The following is a 13,466-nucleotide window of genomic DNA, read 5'->3' as shown; positions in this document are numbered from 1 at the left end:
TGAATTATTCTGCGATGCCATTTCCTACCCCTTACTATGTTTTTGCAGTAAGCCGCGCTGACACAGTCGGGTCGAGTTCATTCGCTTCCACGGCCTTGGCCTACCCCGCTAACGGGCCAGCTACGACTCACTTTTCCAACCCTCTAGATCTCGGCGCGCCCCTTTAAACCAAATGTTTGGACTGACTCCTCGACGATCCTGAAACGTGGCTCATGACTGATAGGAGCTCCTTACCGAAAATAAAATATACACGCGCAGCACGCCCTGTCTGAGATATCACGGAAAGTGGTTCCTGTTCAAATAATACGTATTTCTGGGGCGCCTGGGTGGCTCGGGCAGATGAGCGTCCGACTCTGGCGCAAATTCAGCGGCTGCAAATTCAGGGGCCTGGGACGTTTGTCCAGAGCCCCGGGGAGAGGCCGATGTTCATCGTAAGGGCCAGAAAGAGTCCTGGGCTTTGACTCCTCAGGATGCACTACCGACCCGTGCCAAGACCGACCAGGCCCTCACAGGGCCGGGGCCGGGACTCCAGGACCTCACAGAATGGGGCCATTTTTCAAGGCACTTATGTATTGAGGACCATTCTGTGAAGTACAAATGAGCTAGACACTTTTAAGAGTCTTTTTTTTTTTTTTTAACATTTATTTATTTTTGAGAGAGACACAGAGGGGGAGCAGGGGAGGGGCAGAGAGAGAGAGAGAGAGAGAGAGAGAGACACGGAATCCGAAGCAGGCTCCAGGCTCTGAGCTGTCAACAACACAGACCCCGACGCGGGGCTCGAACTCAGGAATGGCAAGATTGTGACCTGAGCCGAAGTCGGACACTCGACCGACTCAGCCACCCAGGCGCCCCAGCCACTCAATGTCTTCTTAATGTAAGGCTCTGAGGGAGCCCCCAGCCCACCTTGGGCTCCCCTGCCTGGGCTTAGGCTGGCAAGGCCTTCCCATTCCGCAAGCCCCCTGGGGTCAGACAAGGGTCCCTTCAGGCAGCAGGGGCCTGGGCCAGGATATCCTGCACATTTTTCCGGGTGGAGGAGGCCACAGCCTGGGGGGCCAGGGGAACTGACCCCAGGACCTCAGCCCCCGCAGTAGACAGGTGTCATGCAAACAGCAAGGGTTTGGGGACTTGAACTACAACGGAGCCACTTCCCAAATATGGGACTTCGGGCAAAGAATTTCCTCTTGAACCTCAGTTTCCTTGTCTATAAAGTGGGCATAATAGCAGACCCGTCGGGCTGGGGCATCGTGCCAAGCATCTCCCCCCGTGCCTGGCACCCAGAGGATGCGCAGGACATCGAAGGGACACGGAGTCCTCTGATCCCTCAACAAATAGAATAGCCACCCTTCAAAACAACAGGAGTGGCCTGATATCGGAGTCCTTACAAAGCCTGGCCCTTCTTGATTTCTGTCTCATTAACTTCTGTTTTGTTTTGTTCTACATCCAAGCCTGGTCCGGAACAGCAGTTCCCCAGTTTTAAGCACGAGGATCCCCTGGAGGACCTTGCTGGGCCCCGCCCCCAAACGTCTGATTCGGCAGGTGTGGGCTGGGGCCGAGAAGCTGCCGTTCTAGCAAGTTCCCAGGAGGTACTGACGCTGGGGAACCGATGGTCTGTCGTATCGAAAGGAGCCCCATGGGTCTCGGTCTGGCCAGAGACTAGGGTCGCCTGGGGAGTTTTCAGAACTGCACGTGCCCATCCCCCGACCCGGGATTTCGGTTCCATTGGTTCAGGGACGGAACCCAGAACCCGGGAACACCCATGTATGTGAAATGCTCCCCGAGGTGATTCTGAACAAGCTGCCAGGTGAGAACCAGAGCCTCAGCTCAACACCATCTTAAGCTGTGTGTGTTGCTTGGGATTCTTTTTTTTTTTTTTTTTAATGTTTTTATTTATTTTTGAGAGAGAGAGAGAGTGAGCGTGAGCAGGAGACAGGCAGAGAGAGAGGGAGACACAGAATCTGAAACGGGCTCCGAGCTGTCAGCACAGAGCCCGATGCGGGGCTCGAACTCATGCAGCGCGAGATCGTGACCTGAGCCGCAGTCGGACGCTCGACCGACTGAGCCACCCGGGTGCCCCTGCTCGGGATTCTTACACGCCGCATCCTCGAATCCTTTATCCAGAGAGAGCCCCGAGAAATCGAAACAGACCCCGCCCTTATTCTGGGGGCAGGACTTGGCATTCGTAGGCACTGAATGTCACAAGAAATAAACCTTTTGAAGATCCCTTTTAAAAAGCAGTACCGTAAGCAGTTACTTGCTGGGACTCATCAATAATGTACACCCACGAAGCAAATGAAACAACCAATGTCCTAATTTATGCAAAAGGGTATTTGTGGCCTGGGATAACATTTCCAGGGGCTGCGTCACAGGCAGACTCAAAAAAACACCACGTCTGAAAAGTTCTAGACATAAGGAGAACAAATGTGATCAGCCAAGCCCCGTTGCATGACTCAAACCACCATGTCAGAGGCACGGGCACATCACAGCGTTTCATGAATGCAAGCATGGAACAAAAAGAAGTCTTTCCGAACGTATTATACCCCTTACAGAACACGTGACTCTTCGTAGACGTCAATAGGCGTGTGCAGCTCTCTCACTAGTAGGCAAGGACAGGCGAACATTCGCCTGCTCGATTTACACGTCCAAACTTTTATACTGGAGTTTGTCAAAAACATTTGGGACAAGCGCCCCTCTCACTGGGAGGACGAGGAGCTGCCCTACGTTGGTGCATATATTAGCTTTTTTTTTTTTTTGCAGCACGATGGTAAGCAAGACAGAAGAGTCTCTGCTTCCAGGAAGAGGCGGACTTCAGAAGGAGAGAGACAACAAACAAATACGATGTTCTGAGGAGTGCCCCGCTGGAAAGGGGAAGAGGGACGGCGAGGGGTGCTGCCACCTTTGAACAGAAAGAGAACAAAGAGGAATTGACCCTTGCAAAGATCTGAGGGAGGAGAATAGCTGGCGGCCAGAACTGCATGTGCAAAGGCCCTGAGGTGGCATTGCACCTGCAATATTCAGGGAGCAGTAAGGCAGCCAGAGCATCGTGGGAGCAGGGAGAGTGGACAGGCCAGATCTTCTAGGGCCCAGTGGACCATGGAGGGAGTCTGTGATGCCTGGTTCCTTTGGGGCTGAACGGGGCGGAACCTCTCATCTTTCTAGATCTAGGGTCTCTGTCCACAGATGGGTCCGGTCATTGTGCCTGCGCAGCATTCTCAGGGCCTCCAGGATGGAAGTATTCATGCTGCCGACTTCCCCATCTGCCTCCTACCCGCCTCTCCTCCCTGATGGAGCCGCCAAGCGCAGGAAGGAGCCACAGCAAACACGAGATGGTAAGAAAGGGCTTCCCAGCTCCGTCCGTGGGATGCAACTCAAGTCTGGGAGCCAGCACTTATTTGGCACCAGTTGGATGCAAGGCGCTGACCTCAGCTTGGCACCACGTACCCACTCGGCACTCCACAACAGTCGCTATTGAGGCCAAAGCTAAGCGCCCGCACAATCACCCTTTGTATTTTGGGGCCCTTGAGAGTTTACTTTGTTCTCCAGCCAGGCCTGCATCCCCCTGGGGCGGGGGGGGGGGGGGGGAGGGCAGGAAGACAGGACGACAGTACCCACCCGGTAGGTTAGAAAACTGAAAGGGAGGCAGAGAAATTGAGGCCCCAGACTCCAGCTCTCCTGGTCCCCAGCCCACGTCCAGCCAACTCACACGTGGAAGGATCCAGGCGCATCTGACCGTCCACACTCTGCTGGGTGCTTCTACCCTGTGGGGGTCGATGGGGACAGCTTCCTGGGAGTCCCGCTTGTACATTCACGGGGGGGCGGGGACCCACGCTCAGAAGATCTCGTGACCTGGTTTGACACTGCGCTGCCGCCATCTTGGACTTCTTCCTCGTGTTTGAACAAAGGCCCCTCTGTGTTTATTTATCCCCAGGCCCCACAAATCAGAGGGTCGGCCTGGACAGGGACCCCATTCTAGAGGCAGGGACGGGGATCTAGAAGGCTGGCTCCCTGACAGCCAGTGGAGATCCGACACGTAGCCTGGACTCAAGGCTCCAAATGCTGTGGCCTGCGGATCCCCACCTCTTGGGCAGAAGCCGCTGGAAAACTTCCGGGCCCCTCTCCCTGTGGAAGAACCTCTCCAGAGGTCGGGGCTGCTCGCAGCAGACATCTGTGAGGCAGCGCCTGGTTTTGATTAAATATCCAGAGTCACACATTAACTCGCCCCCCAGATCGACTCGGAAGTCCTCTCGATATAAAACCCTCCTCACCATGGCCGCCGGGCCTCACCCCTGCTTCCTACAGTTCCTGCCGGGAGCCAGGAGGCCTGGGTTCAGGGGCTGAGGACACGGAGGCAGGGGGATGGCCTGGAGTGCAGCGATTGTGGGAGGGCTCCCTTGTCTCCTGACTGGGGTCAGAGGCCATCATCAACCCGTATTTAAAAGGGTCCAGGGTGGGGCGCCTGGGTGGCTCAGTTGGTTAAGCGTCCGACTTCAGCTCAGGTCACGATCTCGCGGTCCGTGGGTTCGAGCCCCGCGTCGGGCTCTGGGCTGACGGCTCGGAGCCTGGAGCCTGCTTTGGATTCTGTGTCTCCTTCTCTCTCTGCCCATCCCCCGTTCATGCTCTGTCTCTCTCTGTCTCAAAAATAAAATGTTAAAAAAAAAATTTTTTTTTTTTTTTTTAAATAAAAGGGTCCGGGAGGGCATCCTGCTCTCAGAGCCCTTCCCTCCCTTGGCCGCTGGGTCTGCGACTCCACTAAAGCCAGTCCTTCTCCCTTCGGGCGAAACCCGCATCTTGAACTGTTTTGCATTTCCTGTTGCAATGTTTTGCACTGATTTATTTACCCGTCTCTCTCCTCTGCAGGCTGGAGCCTGAAGGGCAAATTCGGTGCCCTGTTCATTCATTCCTCAGGAAAGCTGTTCCCTGGCCCCCTCTCTGGTTGGAGCACGGGCTGGTACAGGGACTCCAGCACCGCCTTGGAATTTTTTATGTGTGTTTATTTCCGGGGGGGGGGGGGCAGAGACCGAAGAAGAGAGAGAATCAGTGCAGAGCCCGACGTGGGGCTTGATCTCGAGGACCGTGCGATCATGACCTGAGCCGACATCAGGAGTCGGAGGCTTAACCCGCCGAGCCCCCCAGGCGCCCCTGGATTTTTAACACTATGCTGAGGGCTTCTACCGGTAGGGGCCTTCTAAGTATTCGCTAAATGAGTGAATGAACAAACGAATGAACAAATGAAAGAGAGAAAATTAAAGTTTACATTTCCTGAATGCATACTAGGTGGTAGGCACTGTATTTCCTCATTTAACTGTCCTAACAGCGCTGAAGCGAGAGCTTTTCTTTTCTTTCTTTTTTTATGTTTTTATTTTATTGTTGAGAGAGAGACAGAGCACAAGCAGGGGAGGGGCAGAGAGAGAGGGAGACACAGAATGGGAAGCAGGCTCCAGGCTCTGAGCTGTCAGCACAGAGCCCGACATGGGGCTCAAACGCAGGAGTGTGAGATCATGACCTGAGTCGTCTGAGCCACCCGGGCGCCCCCTAGCGCTTTGCTTTTCTTGTCCCCATTTTACAGCTGAGGAGACTGAGGCACTAAGGGAAGACACTCGAGGGCTTGCAACATGCATGCACATCCACCTGCGTGCACACACACACACACACACACACCTCAGCAAGCCAGAAACCGGCCGATTCGCAGGCTGGCAGAATGCAGGGCCAAATCAGCACAGTATCTTGAGATGGTGTTTATTTCCCTTCTAGTTCTCGAGTTTTAATGACTGTTTATTCTCACAAACCTCTAATTCGTGCGCTCAGCCTCCCTGTCAGAGCCCAGTGCCAAGTGGCTCGGATGTTTGCTCTCTGGTGGGATATCATACCCCCCTCCCTGTTGGTTTTTTTTGGGTTTTTTTTTTTCTTAATTTTTTTTTTAACGTTTATTTATTTTTGAGACAGAGAGAGACAGAGCATGAACGGGGGAGGGGCAGAGAGAGAGGGAGACACAGAATCGGAAGCAGGCTCCAGGCTCCGAGCCATCAGCCCAGAGCCCGACGCGGGGCTCGAACTCACGGACTGTCAGATCGTGACCTGAGCTGAAGTCGGACCGACTGAGCCACCCAGGCGCCCCGGTTTTTTTTTTTTTATAAAACAAGACTCCTCGCCCCTGCATCTCGCTAGCGTCTCACAGAGGAGAGGGGCTGTCCTCCGAAGCCTCTGAGACCTTGCAGGCCAGCTGGAAGCGGGCTGCAGGGGAGCGAGGGCTCTCCGCAAAGGCGGCCATCGGCACATCTCACGCCTCTCCTGTCTGCGTGTGCCCCGAAGCTCCTCCCACCAGGGGGCGGAGTCTCCCCAAAGTGGGTGGGCTCCTTGACTGCTTTGGCCAATAGGAAGCAGCGGGAGTGATTTCACGCCAGTTTGGGACTAAGCCTTAAGAGGCTCGGCAGCGTCTGCTCTCCTTCACTTGGGATCCAGCTTCCTCTGCGAATAGAAGCTCAGGCCAGTTTCCGGAAGGACGCGCGCAAGCCGGTGAGCAGAGAGAAGCCTGAGGAAAGGAGAGACGACAAATGCAGAGATGGGGCCCGCCTGCCCCAGCCCTTCCAGCCAGCCTAGCTGCCGTGCCCACCCTTGTGGGTAAAGCCATGCGGATCGTCCAGCCCCAGCCAGCACCCTGAGGAGTCCCGAGGCTCAGCCCTGCAAACAGGCTCCCCAAGTACTTCCCCCCTCCCCAGGAGAGCGCCTGCTTGTTTTCCCAGCAGGTGTGAAAATAACGACCTTCCGCCTAAAAAGGAAGCTGTGCGCGTGGGTGATAAGAGGGTCTGGCTGCCTGAACCGGAAGGAGGGAGGCAGGCAAGAGAGGTGGAGACAGAGTCTGGGGAGAGTTGGTAAATTTCGAGGGGGCTACGGACGGGACTGGGGCGGGCGGCACAGAGTTTCTTCCCCCACTGTCCCCACCTCAGAATTCATGGGGCGCCTGGGTGTGTCAGTCGGTTAAACGTCCAACTTCAGCTCGGGTCGTGATCCCCCGGTTTGCGGGTTCGAGCCCCGCTTAGGGCTCTGTGCTGACAGCTCGGAGCCTGGAGCCTGTTTCGGATTCTGTGTCTCCCTCTCTCTCTCTGTCCTCGAGAACTTGAAAGAATAAATTTCTGTTGCTTTCAGCCCAGTTTGCGGCACTCTGATGGCGTCCCTACAAAAACTAACATACTATGTTGTGCCCTAAGCTAGTAACCTTGGACTTCAGCAAGCACCGTCAGCTCTGCCTTCAAAATACACCCCAAATCTGCCCCTTCTCCCCACCTACAGTGAACACCCTGGTCCACCAAGTTCTCCAGCCTGGACTCTTGCAGTAGCCCCCTCCCTGCTCTCCTGACATCCACCCTGCCCCCTCTCCCTCCAAGCAGCCAGAGGGATCCTCGTAAAACCGACATCGGGCCGGTCACCCTCCCTTCAAATGTTCCCGTCCGGCTCACGATCCAATCCCAGTTCCTGCCAGTGGCTGAATCAGGTCCCCAGGAGCTGGCTCCTTGCAGTGTCTGTGATCTTCTGTCCCCCCACCCACTTTGCCCCACCTGCTGTCCTCCTCACTGCTCCTGAAACACACCGGAAATGGTCCCACCCCAGGGCCTTTGCGTGTGCTGTTTCCCCTGCCCGGAACCCTCTTCTCGGCACACATACACGGCTGCACCTGTCTTTTCGTTCCTGTCTTTGCTCAAGTGTCTCCTCCTCGGACAGAGCTTCCCTGACCACCCTCTGTAATATAGCTAAGCCCCCTCCTCCTATCTGTCCCCATCTTTTTGGGAAAGACCCCTGCCAGGCATCAAAACCCAAGCTCTTCATGCAGACACTCTTTGAAGCAACTGTTCCATTTCTGGGAGGTGACCCCGCAGAGATGCTGGAGCGAGGCATGGAACCAGGGACGGACAGAAGTGTGCGTGGCCGGGTGCCGATGGGAGCAAAAGCCTGAAAGCTAGCCCGGGGCCCACCAACAGGGGACCCAGTACGTCAGTTACGGGACATCCAGCCGGTGGGACCCCACACGGCCATCACAAAGGGTGAGGCTGTCCCACAGCCGGGGCACAGAGCCACCTCGAAGACCTATGCTTCCCGCATCGTTTCTGTTTCGTATTTTTTTCGCCCAGAGATAAAACGCACAATAGGGCACGCACCGCATTACCCTCGCGTGTGCTTGCCGGGTTTTTAAAAAATAAACTGTTTCACAGAACGGTTTCAGAGCTACAGACAAATTGCCAAGGTAGGACATCTGGCGCCCAGCTTCCCTTTATTAACATCTTACACTTGCAGGTGACGTTTGCCACGAGGAACAAACCAGTATGGGTGCGTTATTATTAACTAAAGCCCACACTCCAGTCGGAGTTTCTGCTTTTCCCTAACGTCCTCCTCCTCTCCGGGACCCTGGCCAGGACGCCACGTGACATTCAGGGGTCATATCTCCTTAGGCACCTCGACCGTGATGGCGTCGCAGACTTTCCTTGTTTTCGATGGCCCGGGACGCTTCCGAGGAGGCCCTGGTCAGGGATCGTGCAGGAGGCTCCCCAGTGGGGGCTGGGCTGAGGTTTCTCTTGTGCTGAGACTTGATGGACTTTTTTTTTTCTTAATGTTTATTTATTTTTTGAGAGACGGAGCATGAGCAGGGGAGGGGCAGAGAGAGAGAGGGAGACACAGAATCGGAAGCAGGCTCCAGGCTCTATGCCCTCAGCCCAGAGCCCGACGCGGGGCTCGAACTCATGGACCGCGAGATCGTGACCTGAGCCGAAGTCAGAGGCTTCACCAACGGAGCCACCCAGGCGCCCTGACTGGATGAATTTTTTAAGCTATTTTGTTCGGTGTGGGCCTCTCACTGGTACCGTACGGAATATGTGCATGGTTAATTTGTGCATTTGCGGGTGTGCGAGCACGGGTCAGCCCTGGAAAGTCACGTGGACACCGGTAACCGGCAGGTGCGTCTGGGGCAGGACAGTGGAGGGCACCTGAGAGTCAGGCGAGAGAGAGACGTGCTTTTTACTGCACCCTTTGAAAAAATATACATGCAACTGAAAAATCTAGAAAGATACGTTGAATAAAGCAAACCTGCCTGCCCTCCCCTGCACCTCCGTCCCTCCCAGCAGCCCTGAGAGGCTACGCAGGAGTCCGGGAGGAAACAGGTCAGCCAGGTCGGTGGGCTGGGACTTCAAAGGACCCCCCACTGCCAAGAAGGTCCCCCTGGGGCGGGGCCATTGGCCTCCTGGGAGGGAAGGAAGTGTCAGCCCCAGGGGTCTCGGGGACAGGCCACCTGGGCAAGCAGCTTCCTCACTCTGTGCCTCGGTTTGCTTGTCTGTGAATTGGGTTATGCCGAGACGCCCGAACTCTAGGGTTCTGGGACGGTGAACGTCAAGGGTTTAGCTCGCGGCCCAGCTTCTGACACATAATCTTCAAGCTGACAATAAAATCAAGCCCCCTCCCGACAACAAACAAGGTCCTGGGGAGCAGCCCCTGACCACCCAGCTGTCAAACCCCATCCCCGTCGCTCCCCCAGCGTCAGCCACACTGGCTTCCCAGCTGTCCCCCGAACACACCGAGCTGTTCCCACCTCAGGGCCTTTGCCCTTGCCATATCCGCGGCCCAGAACGCCCCCCACCCCCGCAGGTGTCCCCAAGGCTCCACAGGTCCTTCCCGCTGGGTTGGGGCCAGCTGTGCACCACTGGATGGGACATTTTGCCACCTGCCTTCTGGAGCCTGAACGGGTTTGAAGGCAGATGTGTGCTCAGGGGTGTGGGAGTCCAGCCTCCGAGGCTCCAGGGAGACTGTTTCCTTCCTGGAAGAGATTTCTGGGGGTGGGAGCGTGAGTCCCTGCTCCTTCAGCCCTTAAACTCCATTACGAGGAGGATGAGAGTTTCGGAAGGAGGTGGCGTCTTGGAGGTAGAAGGGGGGGCGTGAGGCACACAGCCCTAAGGCCAGGAAGCTTCCGGAAAACGGCCAGATGGTCCTTTGCAAGGGAGCCCCTGCTATTTCTAAGCGATGAAAAGAGGCCACTGATGGAGGCCCGGTGCTGCCTTCCAGAACAGGCCTCAGCCAGGGTGGCCGTGGAACGTTGTGCAAATGCAGCCCTGCACAATTCCAGGGGCCCGGCGTCCACGGTGGCTTCCGGAGAAGGGCGCCCAGGACTGTCGTCCCCTCCCCTTCCTGCTCAGTCACAACAACCCCCCAGGGCTGCTTGACATCTGGAAGTGGTGCTGGGTTAACGCTGCTGCAGAGCCAGAAAGAACACAGAGCCACCACCAACACGAGGTGCCACAGCTGCCCCCCTCCCCTGCCGTCACCTGCCGCGCCCTGGCAGGACACGTGACCGGAGGGGCTGTCTGGGGCACCGATCGGGACAGGTGCCAGCCTCCCGGGTTCAAATCCCAGCCCTGCCACTTCCTGTTGTGCGGCCCCCGGGCAAACTCTGGAAGCTCTCTGGCCTCAGTTTCCCTCTGCAGGAAATGCGAGAAAAACCAGAGCTCGCCTCTAAAGGTTGACACTGAGTCCTTCTCGCTTTCCAGGCCTGGGGGTGTGTCCGGGTGTGTCCCCGTGAGTGTGAAGCTCCCTGCAAGTGTCTCTGAGGCTCCGCGTGAGGGTGGGCATGCCCAAGCCGCCCCATCGCCTGCCTCTCCGTTGGGCAGACCGGAGGGCTGCCTGGAGGAGGCAGCATGGCCGTTTTCACTGGAGCCGGCCTCCAGGGCGCCGGTTACCAGTGGAGTCCGACAGGGGTAAGAGGGGCGGTTTCTACGCTGGTGCCGATCACTTCTTTCACGGGACCTCGCAGGTCTATAACCTCTTCTCTGTTGTGTCCCCCGCGGGACGTTACTTGGCAAGGCGCCCCGCTTTTGGGTGTGTTTAAAAACCCCAAATGGTAACACCAACACAATAACACAACATCTAACCGGTCCCCGTGCACCAGGCACTTGACAGGGCTTGTCTCAGCCCGTGGCGCAGCAAAACTGTCATTTGTCCCCATTTAACAGAAGAGGAAATTGAGGCACTGGCTGTGTGAGGAGCCCCAGGGCTCACGGCAGGTGAGCGGCCAGCGGGCTCCCAGCCAGAGTCGGGTAACTAAGTCACAGTCCTCCTGGCCTGAGTCCCGCTTCCAAAGACCCTCCCGAGACCCACCCCCCCGCCCCCCGCCGTGGAGGGGCCCGGCTCTTGGGGCCCCTTCCCTGTCCGGGCCCGGCCTTGCCGATCCATCTGTGTCCTAGCTGTGTGCATCCCAGTCCCGCCAGGGCCTCCCTCGGAGACCCCAGGACGCTGAGCCCTTGTGACTCGGATAATAAACATCATTCCAGAAAGTTGGGGTCAGAGGAGGGAGGGGTTCCATTCTGGAGCAAATCTTTGGTAGTTCCTCTCTCCATCCGTCTGTCTGTCTGCCTGTCTCTCCTCCCCCCCCCCCCCCGCCGCCCCCCTCTGAATCCATCAGCATTGCTCTCTTTCCTCCAGCCATGCAATTCCACGAGTAGCATTTCTTGTTTCTGGAACATTCTTTGGGCTTGAGCCTCCACCCAGTGGCTTCTCAGAGCGATTCTCCCAAGCCACAGCCTCCTCGCCTGCCACTTAGCTGAAGTCAGCCAAGGGCCAGGCCTGGCGCGGAGGGAGGAGGGGCCTAGAGAGGAAAAGCACCAAGCCATCCCCCCCCCCCCCCGCCCCCGCCACCAGGTGTTGTTCCAGAAACTGAAGCTTCCTGCTTCCTGGGTGCCTGTTGGGGGGGGGGGGGGGGAAGGGAGGCTGGAGGAGTGACAGCACAGCCTCAGGGACCCCCCCATCCCCCGCCGCTGGGGGCTGGTAGGGGAGTGGTGGGGGGAGCAAAGCCTGAGTCTCCGCAGTGAAGGGAGTGACAGCCCCCAGGAGACCCCCGATGCTCCTGTCCCCTCCCCCGGCCTCCACGGGGGCAGGGAAGGCCCGCTCCTTCCCGGGACACCCCTGCAGGAGGCAAGCGCTGGGCACCTGCCCCCTATGGGCGTCTCACCGTGAGGCTGGCCTGTTTCCCGCGTCACCCCCCCCCCCAGGACGCACCCGCATTCGTAGATGTGGAAACTGAGGCACGGAGGGGTCGCTGGGAAGGGGCCGCCTCCGAGGCTCGGACCCGGGCCGGCTGCCTAGGAGGACCACCCGGTGACACCTATGTGAGGTCACGTGGCCCAGGAGAGCCGTGGCCGGGGTTCAGCCCCGATACCCGCTTGAAATCCCAACCGGGGGACGGTGGGGCCCCTGGCGAGCCGCCTCGTGCTGCCGGTGGACTTCACTTCCCCGTGGCTGTGGGGGTCGCGGGGTCACGACGGCTGGCTTCTTCAAAGCCAGTGACACGGAGAGAAAGCGTCTGCGGTTTCCCGGTTCTCACTGCCGGACGCTCTCTTAGAGCGTTTTGCCTGATTAGGTCGGGCCCACCAAGGATAGCCGCCATTTTTATTAGTGCGAGGTCAACTGATCAGGGCTTTATTTCCGTCCGGGACCTCCCCCGCCCCCCAACCCTTACCTTCTTCACATTCTGCGTGTTGGTGAGAAACAACGAGTCCCCTGTCGCCACTCAAGGGGAGGGCGTTACACAAGGTTACTTGGGGTCGTCTTAGAATTCTCCGTACCAAATGTTACGAATATTCCCAACAAGAATCGCGTCATCAGTGATTTGCATCGTGTTCGCATCTTTGGGGGCTGCTTTTTCTTTTTTTTTTTATGGGAAGATATACATAACGTAACATTTACCATTTTACCATGTTTAAGCATCCAGTGAGTTCAGTGACATTAAGTACATTCACACTGTCGTCCGGCCATCGCCACCAGGCGTCCCCAGAACTTTTTCCTCTTCCTGAACTGAGAGTCTGTCGAGTCTGTCCCCAAGAAACGCTGCCTCCCCAGCCCCCTCCCCGGCTCCTGGCGCCCACCCTCCTACCTTCTGTCCCTATGAATCTGACGGTTCCAGTGCCTCGTATCGGTGGCATCGTGCAACATGTGTCCTTTCGTGACCGGCTTCGTTTACTGAGCACCGTGCCCGCCAGGCTCGTCCGTCTTGGAGCAGGGGTGAGCCGCCCCGTCCTTTTAAAGGCAGAATAATACTCCACTGTACGGACAGACCACTCTTGTTCATCCGTCCGTCCGTCCGTCGATGGATACGCGTTACTTCCACTTTGTGGCTGTCGTGAGTAATGCTGCCGTGCACGTGGGTGAGCAAATATCCGTCGGAGTCCCAGCTGCCGTTGGGTTTTGGCCCAAGGCCGCAGCCAGACTAGAGCCGGCACCAGGGGAACATCAATAAGGAGAATGATTTTGCTTCCACCCCCGCTTGAGTTCTCCAGGACGACTGCTTGCCCGCTCCGTGAAAGTCAGTGATTTGTTCAAACGAGATGTGCTGAGCCCAGTCTTACCTTCTGAAATCCAGTTTGCGAGGCTGAGACACACGCATCCGAGGCAAGGAGCAGATGCCCTACCGAATGGGAAGCAGATCTCACCATTCCCTGGCT

The 13,466-nt window shown here is 57.1% G+C and overlaps 1 long non-coding RNA gene across 1 annotated transcript; it reads left to right on the top strand.

Annotated features, from left to right (window-relative positions):
- The first annotated feature begins 1,142 nt into the window (after window positions 1–1,142).
- On the top strand, window positions 1,143–5,012 carry LOC123587413. The gene is made up of 3 exons (XR_006707289.1): window positions 1,143–1,801; window positions 2,755–3,326; window positions 4,855–5,012. It is a non-coding gene; the product is annotated as an uncharacterized LOC123587413 (long non-coding RNA).
- Window positions 5,013–13,466: the final 8,454 nt, after the last annotated feature.

The sequence above is a fragment of the Leopardus geoffroyi genome, chromosome D3 (genome assembly GCF_018350155.1).
Source record: "Leopardus geoffroyi isolate Oge1 chromosome D3, O.geoffroyi_Oge1_pat1.0, whole genome shotgun sequence".
Lineage (NCBI taxonomy): Eukaryota > Metazoa > Chordata > Mammalia > Carnivora > Felidae > Leopardus > Leopardus geoffroyi.
The sequence above is the reverse complement of the archived record's forward strand: the minus strand, read 5'-3'. Positions and strand labels throughout refer to the sequence as shown.